This window comes from Acartia tonsa, chromosome 14 (genome assembly GCF_053477335.1).
Source record: "Acartia tonsa isolate MP-2025a chromosome 14, ASM5347733v1, whole genome shotgun sequence".
Lineage (NCBI taxonomy): Eukaryota > Metazoa > Arthropoda > Copepoda > Calanoida > Acartiidae > Acartia > Acartia tonsa.
Genome location: NC_137273.1, coordinates 35,966,938 through 35,981,395, shown reverse-complemented (window position 1 = coordinate 35,981,395; position 14,458 = coordinate 35,966,938). Strand labels below are relative to the sequence as shown.

Genomic DNA, 14,458 nt, shown 5'->3' with positions numbered 1-14,458 from the left:
CCCTCTTTCTCCTTTTCTCTCTCTCTCTCTCCCGCTCTCTCTCTTTGTCTTTCTTTCTCTTTTCTCTCTCCTCTCTCTTTCTTTCTCCTTTTCTCTCTCCCTCTCTCTCTCTCTATCTTTATATATTATATTATACATTTTATCAAAAAAAAACCTTTTTTTTCTCTCCCTTTATAATTGTCTCCTTTTTTTCTTTCTTTCTATCTCCTTTTCTCACTCTCTCTCACTCAACGTTTAAGAAAGAAAAAAGTAAATATCTATCTATCTTATGATCAAAATAATTTGGTAGATTTTTATTTTGCTAAAATTGTCATTCGCGGATTTTTCGAAGGGTAGTCAACTTTGGCGCCATTTTTCGGCATGAAGGAGGTCAGCTACATAAAAATGGACGCCAGATTCGGAATCTCCGACCCCAAATTGTATGGAAAACTGGTCTTTAATTTTTCATATAGGCACTATGGGGGCTATAATATCAAAAACCATTTTTTGTGACGTTAAGGGTGGTCCTTTGTTGAAAAACTCTTAAATACAGATTTCTGTTTAAGGACATACTGATATTTTTAGGACTTGATTATAGAGATGCTTCGATTATAAAATTGTACCTCATTGTAATAGGAATCAGTACTTCAAACATCAGATCAATCGGATGATTATATCACATAAGAAATTGTTGTTAAAAAAGTCAAAACAATCAGCATATTCAAATGGACGTACGCTACGCTTTCTAAATAGTACCTAACTACTACAGGAATCTTCATACAAAGTTTGAAATTAAAATGACAATTCTATCATGCCTAAATTAACGAAAAAAAGCTATCCATTACGGACGTACTTACCGATTCTAATTATAGAAAAGATTCGCTTTTAAAAACCTGAAGAAATTGCACCTATTTTGGTAGTTGAATAGTTAATAAAAGACTTGCAGCTGCAATAACTGATTAATTCAATAATTAAAATATTACGCAGTTTCCTTAATATTGCATCTGGACCACAAGCGAATTTTTTTAAGAATAAAAAAAATTTCAGGTCATGTGAAGGAAACGAAGTTGCGGGTTTCGTCATTTTTTCACAGTAGCTTTTCTCCTATTTCTAGCCCCTGCGGGGGGCTCTAACCCTGAGGGGCAATCACCTAACCTAAAATAACCTTTCAAAATCTACTGTGAAAAAACAACGAAACCCGCAACTTCGTTCAGGAATTTTAGCAGGAATAGTACCCCATAAGGAAAGGTACTAAAATAGTTCTTCTCAAAAAAAAAGAATTAAGGGGGGAAGGTGTGGGGGGGGGGGGTTACAGAGTTTAACCCTTACAGATCGGGCCCCAATTCCCACCTTAATAGATCGGGGGGGGGGCTCTTTGAGCCCCCCCCTCTATCTCGGCTCCTGGTACAGATAAAGACGTAAAATTTTTTTCTGGTGGTTCATGTGTATTTTTAGAGAAAATTACTTTTTCTTTTCATAGCAGTCAGACCGCTCCTTAGCCGCTTTTTAGCGGCCAGCCGCTAAATTTTAAAACAGCTGTAGAGCGGCCAATTTTGCAGCTAGGATGACCAAATTTTAGGACGAACTTTTATTTTTCATAAGAAAAAAATTACTTTTTCTGATTATCGCCGAAAAACGGCAAATAACGGAAACCGCCATTTTCGGCGGTTACGGCGGTAAAACGGCGGTTGGCGGCGCAAATTAATATTTCTATCTGTTTATTATTGCTCAAGGATTTACCAAAAAAAATTATAGGTCTCTAGCTGTAATAGAAGCCACGATATTCATGATATATGTATGTAGTAAAAGCCGGACAAAAATCGGTCATAAAGTCGGTCAGGGAGCGGTCAAACGGTCATAACACCACTTTTCTCAGAAGGTCATTGATATCTAAGTATTCACCAAAAATTTTTAGGTTTCTACCTTATACACAAAAGTCATAATGTAGAAATTAAGATTTATTTAGAATTTTTTCAAATTTTTTTTGCTACCCAACCGACTTTGACCGGACACCACGACCGACACAGACCAGATATCCTAATAAAATCAACTCTTGCCGACGTATAATTACTAAACTTAAAAAGTCATGAAGTTACAGCTCTTCATCTTACCTACAAAAAAAATGAGATTGAAAAAACTAGAGGGGGGGGCTCTTTGAGCCCCCCCCCCGATCTGTAAGGGTTAAAAGAAAGAACTCGATATTAATTTTTTAAAAATTCAATTACTATTTTTGCAATTGTGTTGGTAAATGTGGTGTAATTCAGGGATAAGACAATGGACAAAAAATTGATGTACATAAACTCTAATGATGAGAAACAAAATTTCCCCTTTTTTGTTTTTAAAATGCTAGTTTGAACTAATTAATCAAGATGGGTACCCAGAGTTTTTAGTTCATGAATTCAAAATCATGTTTTTAACAGCTTTAGTAGAGTTTACAGTCTGTGTCTGCGTATAATTAGGAATTTTTTTGGTTCAGGATAATGTTAAACACTTTTTATAAAGGGAAAAGTAGGTTGCGGGTAAACTCCGTAGAGGTTGTGTGGTTTAAGTTAAAAACAGTAGTAGAACGATAAAAAATTATGTTAATTCTTTTTTTTGATTTTGTCTATAGTTCTTTTCAATAAGAAATACAAATATTTAGTGAATATTATCGTTTTACTACTATTTTTAGGCCTTAAATCACACACCTTTACAGATTTTACCCGGAATCTACTTTTCCCTTTGTGGAAGTGTAGATACTTCTTAACTTGAGAATGTACAAAATATTATCATTTTGACAGCTTTTTTAGTTTATTGTCTTTTAGACTTAAACAAAACAGTTGCCTGATTTCTTGCAAGTTTTTAATATTAGCCGTTGCACATTTAGGGGGAAGGGGCATAGAATAGCTAAAACAATCCCAGGGATAAAATAACAGGAATTATATGAGCTTCCATAAATTTGACTGTTTTCTGACTTTGAAAATGTTATTATTGCCTTTTAGACTTAAATAAAACATATGATTTGATCAGTTTTTAAGACAAGCAATTGAACAAAAGAAAAGGGAAAGAAAATAGCTTAAACAATCCCAAGATGAATAAAAATTGCCTTAAACCTTCACAGAAACTGTGTAAATCCCTAATTTTGTTCGATTTCTGAGTTTTAAAATAAAAAATTTACCTAAATAAAGCATAAAATAAATACATTGTTTGTGGTACTGAGAGAATATTCAAACTACCTACCTTTACAGGAATCTAACAGGATAAGACAATTGCCGATAAATTGATGTACATCCCCAATTATGATACACAAAATTAACCCTTCTCTAGATATGAAATTAGTGGTTGAAACGTTTGAACACTCAACTAAGCGAACCAACCAAGTCCCCAAAGTTGTTAAGCCAACGAATAATAAGATGTTATTATAAAACTTTGGGGACAGTAACCTAATAATTTGTTTTAGTGATGTATGGTATGGCTGGTGTTCCACTTGTAGAGAAAACTTTCATAGTGAATACAAGAAAGTTGCTGCGTAAGTTTTGTCATGCACCGCTGCTTTACAAGTCATATTTTTGTTTGGTCGGTCAGTTTACCTACTGCTGTTTTGTCAGAGGCGTGTCATTAATGGCTTGTCCTTATACTTTGCACAGTTGGGACTTTCAGACAAAAGTTGTGGAATCAATGGGTTAGTTGTTTGTTACTTTATCATGGGTGTTTTGATATGACTATGCTGTATTACAGTTTATTGTTTCATTTTTATCAAAAATAATTCTGTTTTGTTATAAAGGCATTACATGTAGATAATGTTTCTAATATTTTAACTTTCTTCAACTTTTGCTGATAACCTAAATTGGTGTTTATATATTTCAACAGAAAAAGGATTGTCAACTTTGAGCAGTATGTTGTAAAGTAAATTTGTTTCCGCGTTAAGCCAACTGCAGAATGTATCTACTCCTTTTTTGAACACCTACATCTTTATCTTTGGGGAAAATAAGCAGTCGTTTAAAATAATTAAAATATACAGCAGAGCAGCCCTGTTATAATGTGTTACTAAGCTTTGTATTAATATAATTTTTTATATCTAACCAATTAGGTAAATTGAAGTAAAATTAATTCTAGTACTTAATGTTAAAATTTCATAAAAATCATTTGGTGGGTACATGATTGTGGGAGGGGGAAAAATTAACTCCCCCCCCCCCGATTTTTTTTGTGGGGGGCCATTTTTATTGGGAGGGTACATTACCTAACCTCAAAAAAGTTTTAAAACCTTCCCTGGACCTATAAGAAGCTTCATCGTAAAGGAGAACCATATCGGTTCAGCAGTTAACGAGATCCTTTGCTATGTACGAAAAAAAGCTTACTACTTTAGGATTTTACACAAAGTTAATCTTCATTCCTTTAAAAAATTAGTTGAAACGTAAAAAGTCAAGGGTTAAGTTTACATAGATGCAAAAATGTTTAAAATAAACTCTTCCCAAAAAGATAGAAATTAGGATAATTATTCATCTATTTTAAGACACTAAACTACAAAATGAGTTCTAGCACTAGGATTAAGATCATGTGGGAAGGAAGGAAATATGTAAAAAAAAAAATTGAATACTGTACGGTTGGCTTTTGTTACTTTAATTAAATGCTGATTGGGTTGTACAAATTAGGCGTATTCAAACTTTTCCATTAATAATTTTAATTACTCAAATATTACTTAACATAGATCAATTAAAATGGCCTATTAAATGTCCCTATTATGCTTATAAACACAAACAGTTTAAGATGCATAAAATGTATATTTATATCACATTTCCGATTTAGTATTAGAACAAAGACAATTATGTACATAAGAAACTTTCATTGCGTAGCAATTATAAAATCACTACCGTTATGTCCCATTTAAACTTTTTTGCTTTTTAAAGCACAATATTTGATACAAGCGGCATTACTTCTAGGGACACTTCAAGATATGGGGGGAGGAAGATAATCAACCTTCCACTTTTAATTCTATTTTCAAGAGGAAAAAAATGGGAGGGTAGTTGGAGGTACCTTCGCTAAAAAATAGGAGAACCATATCGGTTTAAGAGGTAGCAAGATCTCTTATTCTAACACATTCTACTACGTTTATCAATTTAAAGATATTTTATTTATCATAGAACCTGATTTTTTAAAAAGATTAGTTCCAAGGACCACCAAGGATTTTTATAATCAAGTATTATAAGTATTAAAGTAATTTTGGGATGAAATATTATGGAATTTTAGTTAAACAAGAATGACAACATCCATAAGTAGCGAAGCACGAAAAAATTAAATAAGAATTTAGATATTAGTTGTCAAAAGCATGTATATTAGGAAAAAAATCATGAAACCTTTTCAACATTTGTTCTTAATTTCTTAATATCTATATTTCAGTACTATGACTAACAGATTGACGGTCAAAGTAAATTACATACTGGATGCTTAAAACAACGGGAAATTTAATTTTTATATTTTTAACTACAAAAATTTAAAAAAACGGACCATAAACACCAAAGATATAAGGAAAAATGTGAAAAATATAAAAAATAGCCAAAAACCTGCAAAAAGGCAGTCTGACCGCCATTGAAACAACAGGAAATTTAATTTTGTTATCTATAACTGAAAATCTTTGGAAATCGGGCCATAAACACCAAAGGTATGGAGAAAAATGTAAAAAATAGCCTACAACCTGCTTAAAGGCAGTCTGACCATCATAGTTGTTTTCTTGAAACGAAGGAAATTTAATTTTGATACTATAACTGAAAATTTTTTGGAAATCGGACCACAAACACCAAAGATATGGAGAAAAATACAAAAATAGCCTAAAACCTGCTAAAAAGCGGTCCTACCGCCATTGATGTGTTATAGTTAATTGTGCTTCTTAATAATGGAAATGTTGTCAGCCTTTTATCTTTTACAGGAGCAGAGAAAACCACGTTTCCCCCAAACAAAGACGGACATACGGACATTTCAAATTATAGAGTAGCTTCGCTACTAATAATGAATTAGTCGTTACTCTATATTTGTAAATGTTCGTTTGACTTTTTGTCTTGCTGATTTGTAAAGATTAGCTTCCTTGGATGTTGTCATCCTTATTTATTTTAGATCTCAGTGTACTTACTGCGGTGGGGACATAGAACATGTATTTCCTACAGGTAATATTTTAGGTTACACCCATCTGACAACCAACCATTTTAAATGTATCACCCTTTAATTTTAAAGTCAGACTTTGCTATTCTATAATTAAGTTCGGTCAGTACATCTGTCCATAATAGATAGTTAGGTGCATTAATTGAGGTATGTTGGAATCGTCCTATCCATTTTAAACTTTGCATGCTGATTCAAGATACAATTAGGTACAATAAATAGTCTGTAAAGGCCAGGGATCTAATGGATAAACTGAGATGAACAAATTTACATCCCCAAAGATCCTTTTTTTTGTAAATTTATTTTATCGGTTTTAAAGTTTGGACACTGGTAGTCTAAACAAACCAATAAAGATTCAATAAAATTACACCTAGTTTGAAAGCCAAATTTAAGGGAATGTGTAAGTATAACTTGCATTTAATGCTTTGGAAATCAGTATGATTCAGTGTCATAAATATGAATAGGAGAAGCCAACAAAGTTTAGTTATAAAGTAGCTTCGTCACTTACAATATAAGAGGGGGGTTTAAATGCAACCATCTCGTAATCAGTGAGCAAACGGCACTTAGAATTCGAATTTTGATCTGAAATTTTGCATGAGTAATCCTTAATAGGTCTATTTTCCTAAATTGAACAAAAAGTTGAAAAAGTAACGGCTGGCGGCTCAGCCGTTAAGCCATTTTAAAACTATTTTCAAGACAAATCATCACGAAACCTATCTCCACATAATACTCTTTGCTGCTTCAAAACGTTTTCAAACGGTTCTAGCCGCTAGTTGCTGGTACTAGAAATCTAAAAATGTTTTTTTTTGTATCATTTCACAAGATTTAAAGTAAAAATATGTTTTAAAAAGTTGATTCCTACATAATTTATGGCAGATTTGCCCTAAAAAAAGTAAAAAACGGCTGGGCCGTTAGCAGTTATTTTTTCAACTTTTTGTTCGATTTAGGGAAAATAGACCTACCAAGGATTACTCATGCAAAATTTCAGATCGAAGTTCGAATTCTATGTGCCATTTGCTCACTGATTACGAGATGGTTGCATTAACCCCCCCCCCCCTTTCTTAGGGGCCTCAAGTAGGTACTTAAGGGGGAAGGTGAATTTCCCCCCCCCCCTTATTTTTTTCAAAGAGAAAAAAATTGGGAGAAAGAAATTTTTTCTATAGGCGATTTTCTTGGGAGGTGTGGTTATACACACCTTCAAAAATAGTTATGAACCTTTCTGGGAATTATGAGTAGCTACATTGTAAAGGAGAACCATATTGGTTCAACGGTTAACAAGATCTTTCGGTACACACAAACAGATTAACATCTTGTTATTTTATATTAGTATTTTCTTTTCCTTTCATAAGAAAAATAATTAGCAAGAGTGCACTTTCCCTCATTATTCTTCTTTCTAAAGAAAGATCTGTGGGGAGGGGGGGGGGGCTTAACCACCCAATTTTAGTTCTTACCAATATAGATTTTTGGTTGCAAACCTACTCTATAAATCTACGCCCCTAGCATCTACAGTCTTTATATTCGAATGTGCAGAGAGGGACTAGAAAAATAGCTGAAAACCATCCAAAGACTTTAATATTTAAACAAAATATCCTAAAACCATCACAGAACCTTTTTGAAGCTTCCATAAAATAGAGAACACAAGTGGTTCAGTAGTAACCAAGAACTTAAGCCTTTGACAAAGAAAACTTTAAAAAATAGGATTTATCTGTCGTAGATAAAAGCTGAGTTAAATATATGGGGCGTTATTCATTTATAAGCAAAAACATAACCACTGAAATAGTTGCATTTTCATTTAATTTTTTGATAGTATAATTTTAAGCTAAAATCCCAATTACAACCTAATTAATTTTTTACCAGCTCGTTACTTTGTACCTAATCGTCTTTGTTATCCAAATAATGAACCATCTCTGTAGAGGAATGCATTGTAGAAAAACTTACGGAAACCGATGCATTAACTTTCCTGGTATCATCCTTTCATTATTGTTTTGTCTTGTTTTTTATACCCCTCTGTTTAGAAGAGAAAAGAACATCAAAGATATTTTTTAGTGGGGAGATGGGTATTACTTTTTATTCTCTTATTACATTTGGGGACGTCATTTTTGGGCGATGTTTTAGGCGGGGGGATTAAAATAAAAACTGCCTTACCCTCCCCCCCCCCCCCAACGCCCTTCCGGGGTAGAAGTTACATAAATATATCCCCTACCACAGTGCCTTCGAAGGTGCTTTGACTTTAGTGTCAGAACCTAAATTGGGACATAGTGCATTTCATTACCTTAGGTTAGGTAACTTCATCTCACTTTTGAATAAAATCTAAAATGCAGCGGTTTTTGAGAAAATTAGATTTAAAAATTTCAAGTTCAATTTTCACCCACTAGGAGTTACCGCATAATCATGACAAGAAAAGCAAAGATTATTTATTTAAAATTTTGAACAACTTTGCTTTAATAAAGTCAGTCATAAAACCTCTCTATATATGATCTATTTAAGGCTGAATTTCCGTGACCTTAGCAAAGCAATTGATAAAAATGGCCATTAATTAACACACTTCAGGAGTGGTTTTATGAAGAACTTTATAAAAGCAAAGTTGTTCAAAATTTTAAATAAATAATCTTTGCTTTTCTTGTCATGATTATGCGGTAACTCCTAGTGGGTGAAAATCGAACTTGAAATTTTCAAATTTAATTTTCTCAAAAACCGCTGCATTTTAGATTTTATTGAAAAGTGAAATGAAGTTACCTAACCTAGGGTAATGAAATGCACTATGTCCCAATTTAGGTTCTGACACTAAAGTCAAAGCACCTTCGAAGGCACTGTGCTACAATTTTCAAGAGAGAAAACAACCATTACGGCTTTAAAACATCAAAATGTACAAAAATATCAATCATTTGACAATTTTGAAATATAAATATTTTATACAAAAAAAATTATGATATACCATTACCTATATATTGAAGAATTATCAAAGCTTTAAAATAAATACAAAGGAGGTGAAGCAAAATACCAAAAACATTAAAAACAAGGATGACAACATCTATAAGTATCGAAGCTCAAAAATTATGGAGGGACATTCGGAATGAGCTGTGTAATACAAAATAAAAATAAAATCACGAAACCTTTCATGATTTATAATGTGTAAATCTAGGAATTGATCTAGCACCACAACCAATAAATAAATCTTAATGAAACTTTGTGGAAATATGTTAAAAGTAAACTTATTCAATCCATGAAAATTTCAACCGCCTATCTAGACTAGGAGTTGAAAAAAACCTTAAACACTTTAAAAACTAGGAATCGATCTAGTACCCCAACCAATAATCAAATCTCAATGAAATTTTATAGAACTGTGCAGAATTTGAGTATATTAATTCTCTAAAAATTTTAGACTTCTATATTGAATGGAAACGGAGAAAATTATGAAAGCTTAAAATCTAGGAATCGATCTAGCACCCCAATTAATTGACATAATGATATCTTCATAAAAATATCAAGAATTGGAACTTTTTTCATCAGGCGTCTATCTTGAAAAGGAGACGAGAAAATCACGTTTTAAATTATAGAGTAGCTTCGCTACTAAAAAATGTGTATAGGGGGTATGTACTTGGCCCCACTAAAGTTAAAAAGATTTTTCTTTTTTTTTCCCACATGTAAGTGCAGCCCTTTCAGTATTAGCAAAATTGTTTTACACAAAAGTATTCTTAGATACTCTAGAAGTAATTAGTTAATTTTGGCTGCACACCTAACTTTCTTTCTGTCTTATGCAAAACATGAAATGTTAAACAGGGGGGTTTGGAGGCAAGACTTCATCATTACTGTGTGGCTTAAAAATTTTAGTACTTCACAATTTAGCATCTTAAAGCACAATCAACTACACCTACCCCTTCTCGCCTACAGAAAAAGAGTATCATTTTTCCCAGCACAATTATTACGTGGTATATCCATTATTGTTGAAGGCCCATTGATATGAATTTTAATATCTTACCCATAAATAAAACAGTGAAGTAATTGTTACAATTTGTATTATATTAATCCTTGTTATTTCTTTTGTGAAAGTAAGAATGATAATTCATCTTTCTTCACTCTCGCCTAATATAAACAAGGATGACAACACCCATAAAAGCGGAGCTCTGAAATGGAAGGACAAACGAACATTAACACTTGTAGATTGTCAGAACTGAATTAGCAAAATATTAAATGCATCAGTACAAACAATATTGTAAGTAAATTTGTTGCAAAACTGCATAAATAGACATACTTACATTTTTGGGACTTATTGTAGAGATGCTTTGCTTATAACATTGTACCTTGTTGTAAAAGGAATCAGTTTTTAAAAAATCAGAAGAATCGGATAATTTTATTTTTAACATACAAAAATTTGTTGTCAAAAAAGTTATAGCTCGACATGTTTAAAATGGACGTACAGACATTCTGGTATTGATTATAGAGTTGCTACACTTTATAAATTGTACCTAACTACTACAGGAATCATCATGCAAAGTTTGGAATCGATAGGACAATCCTAACCTGTTTAAATTAACGAAAAGAGCTAACTATGACGTACGGACAGACGGACGGACCAACCCTAATTATAGAAAAGCTTTGCTTTTAAAAATCGGTCATATTGTAAATCAATGTTTATGTTTTTATCTCAGTTTTGAGTAAATTTCTTATTTTCTCTTTGTTAACAAAGTTCTGTCAATTTTAATAATGATTTATTTCTTTATTTTAATTTTTAACACAAAAAATTACATAAATAAAATCTGTGAATTTCGGTCACTAAGTCTGTGGGAATGGATATAGAATACCTGGATATTGAGACAGTGACAATTTTTGTTGTTAATTTATATTACTAACATTAGACTAAAACATCTAGGAAGAAAGGGTCAAATAACTGTATCTCCCCATCGCAACCACCTTGTGCAACCTTTCTATTGAGTCATTGAAAATCAACAAATGGTGTCACTTATATTAACACACCACGGTTGGACCCTCAGATGTCAAAACTTTATTTTAGTGTTTGGCCAAAATGACTTAGCAATTGTATCTGTAAGTACGTCTAATAACACCCTTTGCTATTTTTAAAATCCTAGAAATTTTTTTTTGCAAGAAAATTGCATAAATTCGCAACCTTTTTTAGAACCACTATATAACTCGAGTTTTAAAACTTTTTATATAAAATCCTTTTCACAAAAAATATCAATAATTACTTAGAATTAAACCTGAAAGAAAAAAAATCTCATTACATGTGTTAATTTGCATGTTTTAGGTCTTTTTTTGAGGAAAGTATAACTTCCACATTTTTGACAATAATTATATTTTTTTAACATTTCAAAGTAAAATATAATGAAACTTAAACGATTTTTCTTGAATTATCAGTTGAAAATTTCATCAAACATGCAATTTAAGTGATGAAAATTTAATAAAATCATTTTTTGAATGTTTAGAATTACCAATTTTCTACATTTAAAACAAAATGTTAACAAAATTTAAAAACATTTTAACATATAACTTCAAAAATCAATAACATTTTATAAAAAGATGTTTCAAAATATAAATCATTAAAAGGTATTAAAATGCATTTGAAATTACTTAAAATTAAAACGAGAACATCTTTTTACACTGTATTCTGTGAAATAGAGTTTAAATGACATGATTAGTGAATGAAATATTTCCTAAACTCATTAAGCCTTTTTGTGACTATATTAAAAATAATTTATTTTGTTTTATATTGTTCTTTTATTCAAATATTTGACAAAATTTTCCCTACGTCAATAAAATAAAGTCAGTTTTTTACTGTTTCCAGGTTTTTCTTTATAATTATAACAATTAAATATAATATAAATCTTATTTCTTTTATTTGAATTATCATACACATTAAAATGTAAAGTATAAGCTAGAATAGCACTTTTTTCAACGAATATTTTAATGACATTATATCAAAATAATTCCTCTTAAATATCACACAACATATGATTGGGAAGTATAGCCATTTCTTGGAGGTATAATATTTACAAAAATACCATTAATTCTGTTTTTATCAGAAGTTAAAAAAATTGAACAATTCTAAAACAATGTTTGGCTGTCTAGATATTGAGTACACTAAGACTACGGCTCTGTTCTATTGAAATAACGTTGCAAAAAGAGGGGTTCTGAAAGTAATCTACCTAATTTTTTTTAAAGAACCAACAAGTACTGTCAGTATCTTTTTTCTTGTAATCTAGCAGACAATCAAATCATAACACAATTTTCATGATAAAATATTCAGGTTTCTACTTCACATTTTAAAAAATATTCTGATCAATAAAATGTTTAAAATTTTACTTTGTACTAATTGAAAAAATATGTTGTAATTCTTATTTTAAAGTTACATTTTTATCCCTGACAAAATCATAGACGACTTTTAAAGGCATCTTATCTAAACTTTTTGAAGAAAAACTTAAAAACGTTAATTAAGTATGAAAACTATTTTCTTCGATTTTTCTGAAGTTATTATCGCATTCTATGGGTTTTTTATTATCATTTACTTATATCGAAAGTGCCAAACATTGTACCCTAACTTATTCATTTAATAAAAAACCAACCGTGACACCCAAGTAGCAGAAAATAATTTAGAAGTTGACATAAGAGGTTTTTGAAAAAGGAAGGGAGGTAGTTGTCTGTATATACATCTATACTATAGATCTGTTTTACTAACATAGTTCTCAGATATAGGTCAAAACGTTCCTCCATGGTCGGGGGAGAGGATGGGGTAAAGTCATCATATTTGCCAGATGGGTAAGCAAAAATTTCTCACAATGTCCACGTATTATATATCCATTTCTGTGGGTGACAACTTGACAAGTTTTGTGTAAAGAAAACTAACAAGGTATATTGTTCATCACTTTCCAAAGTTTTGACAAGATTAGATCTCTTAATGCTTTCACACAAAGTGCCAGTTGGGCACTGATAAGCCCCTCCTCCTTTTATAGTTGAAAATATGGGAAGAGTCACTGCTTATGCCTAACTATGAAAGGCTACCCGGTACCCAATGTAACTTAACCTAACTCGACCTACAGTAAAAAAACATAAAACAATTACCCCTCCTTCTCATTTTCAATTTATACATACTAGCATAAATGTCCCTAGCCTCTAGGGGCTTTGTATTTAGAAGGAAATAAAAGAGCTGAAAATATCCTAAAACCATAACAAGACTTATATCGAAAAATATAATTGCCTAAAACCATCCCGGGACCTATGTAAAATCTCTAAAATGGAGAACACAATCGGTTAGTCAGATCCTAAGCTAAGACAAAATACTGTGCTACTTCATATAATAGGATAAAAAAAGTAGGAGGTTGACTTTTTCCCTTATTTATTAAAAAACTCATAGAATTGTATATTGAAAATGTGAGAATACCTACCACAAAGAAATATTTATATAGCTAATAAGATTCTCAAGCTACACTCAGCCTTACAAGAGACACTCAAACACTTTTTATTTGATTTTTTTTCTTTATGATAATTGAAATGAACTCTTAGATATAAATCTCAGATCAAGCATACTAGTAGATACAAAGAATTTTTGAAAAAGTGTGAAAAAAACCATATCTACCTCACCATACATTTGTTTTCAATTTAATATTCTTTTCTAAATGTAAAGAAATGGTTTTTAGAAAATGCATTTTAATTTATGGGAACTTTAAGTTACTTTACATCAATTTATAGTATTGGATTTTTAACTTTTGTATTTTCCTTATTTAACATCATATAAAAAAAATCAAAACATGGAACATCCTATTATATAAAGTAGTAAGTTTTTTTTTGTCTGCAGCAAAGGATCTTGCTAACCGCTGAACCGATATGGTTCTTCATTACATCAAAGCTTCTTATAGGTCTATGGAAGGTTTTTAACTATTTTGGGTAGGGTACACCCTTCCACCTTAAATGCCACTAGAGGCTTCTAGGGGCGTACCAGCTAGTATTGTTAAAAAGTAGTAGAGCAAAATACTAAAAGCAATATTGACAAAGGAATAAAGTGAGTTATGAAGCATTTGCTCCTTGGTGAGGTTAACATGAAATTCATAGGAACAAGGTATTGCCAACAAGCGAAATAAATCTAAAATATTATTGGGGAAGGGGGGAATGAGAGATAAAAAAGATTGTCAATTCTACGGTGGCATAAAAACGACAGTTGAAAATCACATATAGGTTTCATGATTTTTTAGAGTTAATTTCGTTCTTGGTATAAGCTGTGAAATTCCAGTAGCCTACCCCAATCAGCAGCCAAGCAAAATTTTTTCAAATCTTTTCTCTCTCTCAAATTAATGCAGTTGTTGGTTACAACTGTTTAAATAAATCCTTTTTTCTGTAAAAC

At 31.5% G+C, this 14,458-nt stretch overlaps 1 long non-coding RNA gene across 1 annotated transcript in view; it reads left to right on the top strand.

Annotated features, from left to right (window-relative positions):
* The first annotated feature begins 384 nt into the window (after positions 1-384).
* LOC145305443 (uncharacterized) overlaps positions 385-14,458 on the top strand; it is a 43,603-nt gene continuing 29,529 nt past the window's right edge. Inside the window, exons 1-3 of the long non-coding RNA XR_013874596.1 lie at positions 385-419; positions 3,419-3,487; positions 6,067-6,116. This is a non-coding gene — a long non-coding RNA (uncharacterized LOC145305443). The remainder of the gene's footprint in view (positions 420-3,418; positions 3,488-6,066; positions 6,117-14,458) is intronic.